Source organism: Oryctolagus cuniculus, chromosome 2, assembly GCF_051225735.1.
Source record: "Oryctolagus cuniculus isolate XC-2025 breed Fujian yellow rabbit chromosome 2, ASM5122573v1, whole genome shotgun sequence".
NCBI classification, from domain to species: domain Eukaryota; kingdom Metazoa; phylum Chordata; class Mammalia; order Lagomorpha; family Leporidae; genus Oryctolagus; species Oryctolagus cuniculus.
The window spans coordinates 138,989,701-138,997,793 of NC_142868.1; positions in this window are offsets into that span (position 1 = coordinate 138,989,701).

Genomic DNA, 8,093 nt, shown 5'->3' on the forward strand with positions numbered 1-8,093 from the left:
TTTGAGAGAGTTACACAGAGAGAGAGGAGAGGCAGAGAGAGAGAGAGAGAGAGAGAGAGGTCTTCCATCCGATGGTTCACTGCCTAGATGGCCACAATGGCCAGAGCTGTGCCTGTCTGAAGCCAGGATCCAGGAGCTTCTTCTGGGTCTCCCACACAGGTTCAGGGGCCCAAGGACTTGGGCCATCCTCCACTGCTTTCCCAGGCCACAGCAGAGAGCTGGATTGGAAGAGGAGCTGCCAGGACTGGAACCAGCACCCATAAGGTATGCTGGCACTTCAGGCCAGGGCATTAACCTGCTGCACCACAGCTCCGGCCCCAATCAGCCTTTCTATTTGATACCAATTTATCTGCCCTGGGTCTCGCTGTCATGGATCCACCACCCACCCACCAGTGCATCGTCTCTGGCTTACCTCCTCAAATGCTGGTCTCCTCATCCTTCCAGCTCATCCACGAGGCAAAGCCCCAAGCCTGGATTTATATTACTTCTCACCTCCATCACTCCCGCTCATGGACTATGTTGAAGGAATTAACACAGCCAGGAGGCTGATGCAGACTCTCTCTATTCTCCTAATTTCTGGACCACAAGACTGCTCAACAGCCCTTTCAGGCTGTAGCCAGATCTTTATGTCCCATTGAGTTAGAGAGAATTCCAAATGCTTAACTCTGTTCATGCTCCGAGCCCCTTGTCCTTCCTTCGGATCTCATCTCCCCCTTGCAGCTTCAGCGGAGAAATCAGTTCTCATGGTCTGTGTTGTGGAGAGTACAGGTGCACACACCTACCTCCCCGTGAACATGAAATGGTTACACAGATGCCTCCAGGCTGCTACAGCAAGGGGTGATGAGACAGGATCAAAAATGATTAAGATAAAAATAAAAAATAGCAGCTCACACTTACTGAGCTCTTACTAAATGCCAGGCTGTGCTCCAAGGGTGTCACCTCATTTAATCCTCATGACAACAACATGGAGTGGATGGCAACAGATCCCTTGTGTACCCAGCCGCTTCGCCAAGAGAAGCCCGGTTTGGTGCCCACCATGGCACAGCTCGTGATCTGAACCAGCCACAGTGGGCTGCCCCACTTAGCCCGGTAGGCACTCCCCGGGCTGCCCTTCCAGCAAGGCACACCCATGCGATTCTGCTCTGAGCCCTGGGGAGTCAGGGGACGTTTTCTGGACAGGTTTCTTTTTCAAAATGAAAAGACAGTGACTTGAAAGGAGAAAGGTGCTTTTCCTCTACGTCTTGGTTTTGAATGTGACTAAGCGGCCTGGAAGCTGACTGAGGCAGCCATCTTGGAAAGACGGAGTGAGCCGAGAATGCGCAGGGAAAGGGAAGTGCAGGCGCCCGAGGCCCTAGGACACCCTCCATCACTGAGCCGTCCACGCGGGTTCTCCTCAAGAGAGACAATGACATGTCTTCATCTCTTAATTGGGTGTCCTATACAGCAATCCCTGGTGACTGTGGGGACTGGTTCCAGGACTCCCCGTTGATAACAACATCTGTGGATGCTCATGTCCTTTATGTAAAATGGCATAATATTTGCATAGAAACCGTGCACATCCTCCTGTCTACTTTAAAACCTCTCTAGATAACTTACAGTACTAATACAAATGCAAAATGCTATGGCTGCTGTTCAGGAAATAATGACAAGAGACCCAAGTCTGCATCTGTCTAATACAGCTGCAATTTTTATGTATTCTTTTACTTCAGACAGAGCACTTCCATTTACTGGTTCACTCCCCAAATGCCTGCCAAGTCCAGGAAAGGGCCAGGCGGAAGCTGGGAGCCAAGAACTTAATCCAGGGTCTCCCACATGGATGGCGGGACCCAGTTACTCATGCCATCACCACTGTATCCCTGGGCTTTGCGTTAGCAAGAAGCTAGAGTCAGGAACTGGAGCTTGGAATCGAGTCCAGCTGGGACTCAGGTGTCTTAACCGGCATCTTACCCACTACACCAAATGCCTGCCTCAAGGCGCATTTTTCCAAATATTTTTGATGCATGGTTGGTTGAACCCAATGGACGCAGAACACTTTGATAAAGGATTATTATATCAGCATCAAACCTTCTTTACAGAACCAGGCCATAACCACCATTAGTCTTTTTTTGTGGAAGAAATGAAGACTTTGCCAAGGGCAAGTGACTGCTAAGGCTCTAAGGGCAGATGGGGTCTCACGATGAACACACAGTCTGACTCCAGGCATGCTCTCTGGGCCCTGTCTCTGCCGGGCTATTTGACTTTTGTGACCCAGAGTTAGAAGGTCAGCAAAGACAGTGAAAACCAGATAAAATGAAGTAATAAAAAGAGGCCAAGACTGAGAGAAATTTACTGGTGTACTGTAGAGAAATGGCAAAGAGAAGTGCTGTACACATAAGTGGCGGAACAACTGGGGAGAGGGTGGAAAAAGAGATTTTCAGACTCCAGTGAGACTGGAACGTACAGGACTAGGAATAAAAATTGTGGCAGTTGGCAGGTGTTTCAAGAGATAGAAGTAGGGGCCAGCACTGTGACATAGTGGGTAAAGCCACCTCCTGCAGTGCCAGCATCCCATATGGGCACTGGTTCGAGTCCTGGTTACTCCACTTCCAGTCCAACTCTCTGCTATGGCCTGTAAAAGCGGTGGAAGGTGGCCCAAGTCCTTGGGCTCCTGAACCTATGTGGCAAGCCTGGCAGAAGCTCCTGGCTCCTGGCTTTGGATTGGTGTAGTTCTGGCCGTTGGGGCCAACTAGGGAGTGAACCAGCAGATGGAAGACCTCTTTCTCTCTCTCTCTGCCTCTCCTTCTCTGTGTAACTCTGACTTTCAAATAAATAGGTAAATCTTTAAGAAAAGAAATAGAGAGAGGGAGAGAGAAAGAGGGAGAGAGAGGGTAGAACTCTCTTCTCTGTAAGGAAAAACAAAACTCCCTATCCATTAGTTCCAAATCTGTAGATCCAAATCAACCATGCATTGAAAATATTTTTAAAAACTAGCATAAAATGTTTCAAAAATTTGCATTTGTATCGAACATGTAATTTCTTGTAATTATTGTCTAAACAGTATAGTATGCTAAGTACGCACACAGCATTGATATTGTAGGTATTTTATATAATCTAGGGATGATTTAAAGCACCTGGGAGGTGGTGTGCAGGTTGCGTGCCAATACAATTACTCTATACCATTTTATAGCAGGGACTTGAGCATCCGTAGGTTTTGTAATACTTTTTCCCCAAAAGTGTTTTTCTGCTCATTTTGACTTACTTGCTGGATGAGGTGATCAGGAACATAACTGAAGGCATCCAATTCCGAATCCATCAGTCAGTTAGCAAATACTGACCCAGAGGTTCCAAACCTTCTCATTTTACTTTCTCAATATATGTCACAGTACCTCCGGGTCAACAGAAAATCTTCATGTTCATTAAGTAAAGGCCAAACAACTCAGGAAGTACTTATGTCTTAATAACTTGGCGGTTCTTTGGAAAAAGACTTTGTAAATTGAATGACAACAGTACTTTTAAAATTTCGTTCATCAATGGCCACAATTACTAACAGGATCTGTGGTGAGTCGGGTACTGCATGATTTCTCAAACTTTTGGAATCCACTTGACACTGCCACTGTCGTTTCCTGCTACATGGATCCTTGTTGGTGCTTGCATTTTATCACAGCAACAACCAAAAGCCCAGCTTCAAAGCTTGGGGGTGACTGAAACAAGTACAGGGAATCTAGTACTGAAGCTGTGGCTACCTCAAGACGGTAGTCTGTCCTGGGTCCCAGGGACATTAAGACTTGCCCTGTTCCCATCAGAAATGTGAAATATTTTGGGGCTCTTGTGGGTCTGCTGTAGCTCCTAGGGTGTGGGAACCATAAGAATGGTAAACCACTCTGTGCCAAGAGCTCTGCTAGGCATGGCATTTCATGCAGTGAAGCAGACGGCCAGTCTGTGTGCCTTGAATCTTGGAGGCCAGTGGATGAGACAACGTTAATAAAATAATCTGGAAAATAAATGCATTATCACAAGCTAATAGGTGCAGTGTAGTAACAGCAAGGTGTTGCTTGCAGGGTCTTTTTCTCAGGCCTAGAGGAAGAATCTGTTCTTATTTGGTTCCAGCAGGTGCTTCCTTTGGCAGAAGCAAAGCTACAATTGTACTCGGCACCATCCTTCCTAGAACAATGGCTTGGATTGGGGGGAACATGGTGCATCCTGAACACTGGGAGGGAAAATTATAATGGCTGTTCTAACAAGATGCAGGTGGCTGGACTGGAGGATGCCCATATCCTACATCAGCGTCATCTTGTTACCCCTGATTCTCAGGGAAGGTATTTAGAGGGGGATCTCCAAGAAAGACCACTTTGCATGTCAGCAAGACCTTTGCTACAAACCTTGGGAGCTGGGTCATGCTGGGCTGAGTGCCTGGGGCTGTTAGTGTGGATGCCCTTTGTCCTGGCCCCAGGAATCCCCCGGAAGCACAGTGTCTGATTTCTGGGCTTCTGTGCCAAGGGCCCCTCATTCACTTCCAGATTTCCATTCATCAAGCACACTGTGTTCACAGGGCTGCCTTGCCAAGCCAGCTGCATGGGGTCCTAGGAATCCCCTAGGAGAACATTGCTGGGGAGACTTTTGATCTCAGCCTCTCAGGCCCCAGTGCCCCGAAACACCCCCATCCTGAATTCTAGTCCATCCTTGGCTTCAAGGAGCGGCGTGAACCGAGAGCTCCCACTAGTGGCCGGAGCGGGCCATCAATGTCGCTTGGTTTTTCATTTGTTTCTTCCCTTATTCGCATGGGCCCTAGCAGCCAGGTCTATGGTCTGTTAGGAGCATCTCAAACTGCGTGTTCACTTCTAGGGGACATTTGCCCTGACGCCGGCAGCTCTCTGTGGGCTTGCAGGAGCAGTGGGCATCTGTAGACCTTTCTGAGTGTCTCGTCATGTTGTCCCCTAAAGAGGAGGAAAGCTGAGAGTCAGCCTGTTCCTACGGCTGCCTTCTCCTTCCCCTGTTACCCTTTTTGCTGAGGATTGTTCAGAATCAACAGATCTCTCTCTCTCTCTGTCTCTCTCTCTCACACACACACACACCCATCTATGTGATCCCTCCCTTGCACCAGCAGTGACAGACTGGGCAGCTGGGGAGGTGTACAGTGAGTGGCCTGGAGAAGCTCCACAGAGAGATAGGCAGAGCCATCTCTCACCCTCACTTCCTGGATGATGCTTTCCCCTGGCCTGCCTTCCCTTGGTGTCAGAACAGAGAGCCTGGGGGAGACCAGGCCGAACGGGTGCAGGAGGTTGCCTGCCTCCCCAGAGTTTAAGCTGCCTGTTCACCTCCAGTCAACCCAGAGGCAATGGGTTCCTATGCTGCCTGAGCTCCATTCTGGGTCCCTGGAGCATTCAACTGTAGTATGGGGGCAAAATCCTTATAGCCGTGAAGAACACGCATGTCTGGCATGTCCCTCCTGATCCATCACTGTTATAGATGGGTGGGTGGAGGGTCAGGGTTTCAGGGTCCCTGCATCGTTACATACTGCCTCATCACAATAACCTAACACAAATAGTACCATTAAGAATGATAGCTTGGGGCCAATGCTGTGGCATGCTGGGCAAAGCTTCCCCTTGCAGTGCTGGCAACCCATATGGGCACTGGTTCGAGTCCCGGCTGCTCCACTTCCAATCTCACTCTCTGCTGTGGCCTGGAAAAGCAGTGGAAGATGGCCCAAGTGCTTGGGCCCCTGCACCAGTGTGGGATACCTGGAAGAAGCTCCTGGCTCCTGGCTTCAGATCAGCTCAGCTCTGGCAGTTGCAACCATATGGGGAGTGAAATCAGCCATTGGAAGACCTTTATCTCTATCTCTCCCTTTCTCTGTCACTCTGCCCCTCAAATAAAATAAAAGAATGATAGCTTCATAAATAACCTCATGATGGTCAGATTTTCTGACCGTATCCTATGCATTTCATATGACATCTGTGGGTTAGCGAGACTTGAAAATTCTGAAGTTATTCCTCTCCCAGGACAGAACATTTAAGACAAGGTGGAACAGCCACCAGTGGTTTCTAGTTGTGACATCAAGACTTCTACTGATTTGCAGGGGAGATTCCAAGGGGTGAGGATCTCTTGTCATGAGAGAACTAAGGGACAATACTAAAATGTTCCCAAGCGGTATGTGCTGAGTTGTGTCTCTTCAAAATTCCCGTTGAAATCCTAACCCCCGGTACTTCAGAATGTGACTGCCTTTGGAAAAAGAGGCTTTAAAAAGGTAATAAAGTCAAAATGAGGTCATTATGGTGAGTCCCAATCCAATGTAACTGATGTTCTTATAAGAAAAGGAGATTGCGGCTGGGGGGTTGCCCACATCAGAGTGGCTGGGTTTAAGTCCCAGCTCTGCTCCCTCACTCCAGCTTCCTGCTAATGCAGACCCTGGGAGGCAGCAACAAAGCCTCAATAACTGGGTCCCTGCCACTGAAATGGGAGACCTGGATGGAATTCCTGGTTCCTGGCTTTGACCCCAGCCCTGGCTGTTGCTGACATTTAAGGAGTGAACCAGAAGATGTGATCTCTCTCTGCCTCTCAAAAATAAACAAACAAATAAATGTCATTTCCCCTACTCTCCCAGCTTCTTCATAAAGAAGCAATCGGGACTCAGATGCACCCAGAGGAAAGACCACGTGAAGTCACAGGGCAAAGTCAGCCAACTACAAGCAAAGGAGAGGGAACTCAAGAAATCCACCCACCAACACTTTAATCTCAGATTTCCAGTCTTTAGATCCTTGAGAAAACACATTTCTGTTAACTCCAGCCATGCAGTCTAACATTTCATTCTGGCATTCCTAGAAACTGAGTGTACCAAGATGGGAGTTTTCCTGGCCATTTTCATGTATTTCAGAACTCAAAATGATACAATTAGCAATGCTGGGAATCCAATTCAAGTCACTGTCACTCCAGAAGCTATGTGTGAGTGGGTGGTACTAATTCTTCACCACCTTGGGCTATTTGGAAATGATGGCTTTCAAAAGGGTCATTAAAGAACATTTTGAGGGAAAAAATGATTTTCTAGTGAAGACAGCCTTCTCATTGTTAGTGAATTTTTATTTATTTGAAAGGCAGAGAGGTAGAGACGGGCAGAGGCACACAGCCAGGAAAACAGATCTCCCATGCACTGTTTCACTCCCCAGATGCTGGCAAGCTGGAGCTGGCCAGTTTGAGATTGGGAGTCAGGACCTCAATCCGGGGTGAGTGACAGGGACCCAACTAATTGAGCTGCCTGCCAATTAACCTGCTGCCTCCCAGGGCGTGCATTTGCAAAAAGGGAGCTGGAAACAGGAGCGGAGCTGGGACTCAAAACCAAGCACTCTGGTACAGGATGTGGCATCCTAAAGAGCGCCTTAAGTGCTGCACCAAGCACCTGCCCCGAGGCTGCTTTCTAAGGGCATGAGGCTTGCTCTGAAGACCCAGACCGGCTTCTGCATCGTCTCCTGGGGCTACCTCCACACCAGGGGTCCTGCCGTGAGCATGGGCCCCAGAAGGCAAAACGGGCCATGGGATTGCTCAGGCAGCACAGGCCGTGTGAGCACGTGGCTGTACCAGAAACTTGTCAGGAGCACATCAGGGCTCGAAGCTTCCCAGAGCGGCTCCGTGTATGGGAAGAGCCCCTGTTCTCGGGCTGCGTCATTGTGCCGTGGACCCTCATTCTCTAGCCCCACATCCTCAGAGATGCTGAGACGAATTTCCGCCCTGTTTGGAAGTCACTGCCTAGTGGCAAGTGTCACTGCCAGCCGGGGAACAGGTGTGCAAGATGCTTTACAGAGAACTCTCTGCGCTGGGCATCTCGGCGTGTGGTACGTCCTACCCTCACCCACACGCACTGGTCGACTTCATTCCCCAGGACTTCCTGTGTGCTGCACAGGCCAGGTCTCACTCATACCCCAGTCTTACAGGTAAGAAAAGGATGTCTCAGAGTGACCAAGGCTGACACCGACCCTGCCAAAGAACGTCACGGACGTAGGGGAGAAGGAGACACCCAAAAGGGAGCTGAGTGTTCCTCACTCCTGTAATGGCCACATCTTCATGTTTGCTCTGGTCCCCAGAGGAAGAAAACAAAGCTGGAGCCCAGGGACCATGCTGAGCTA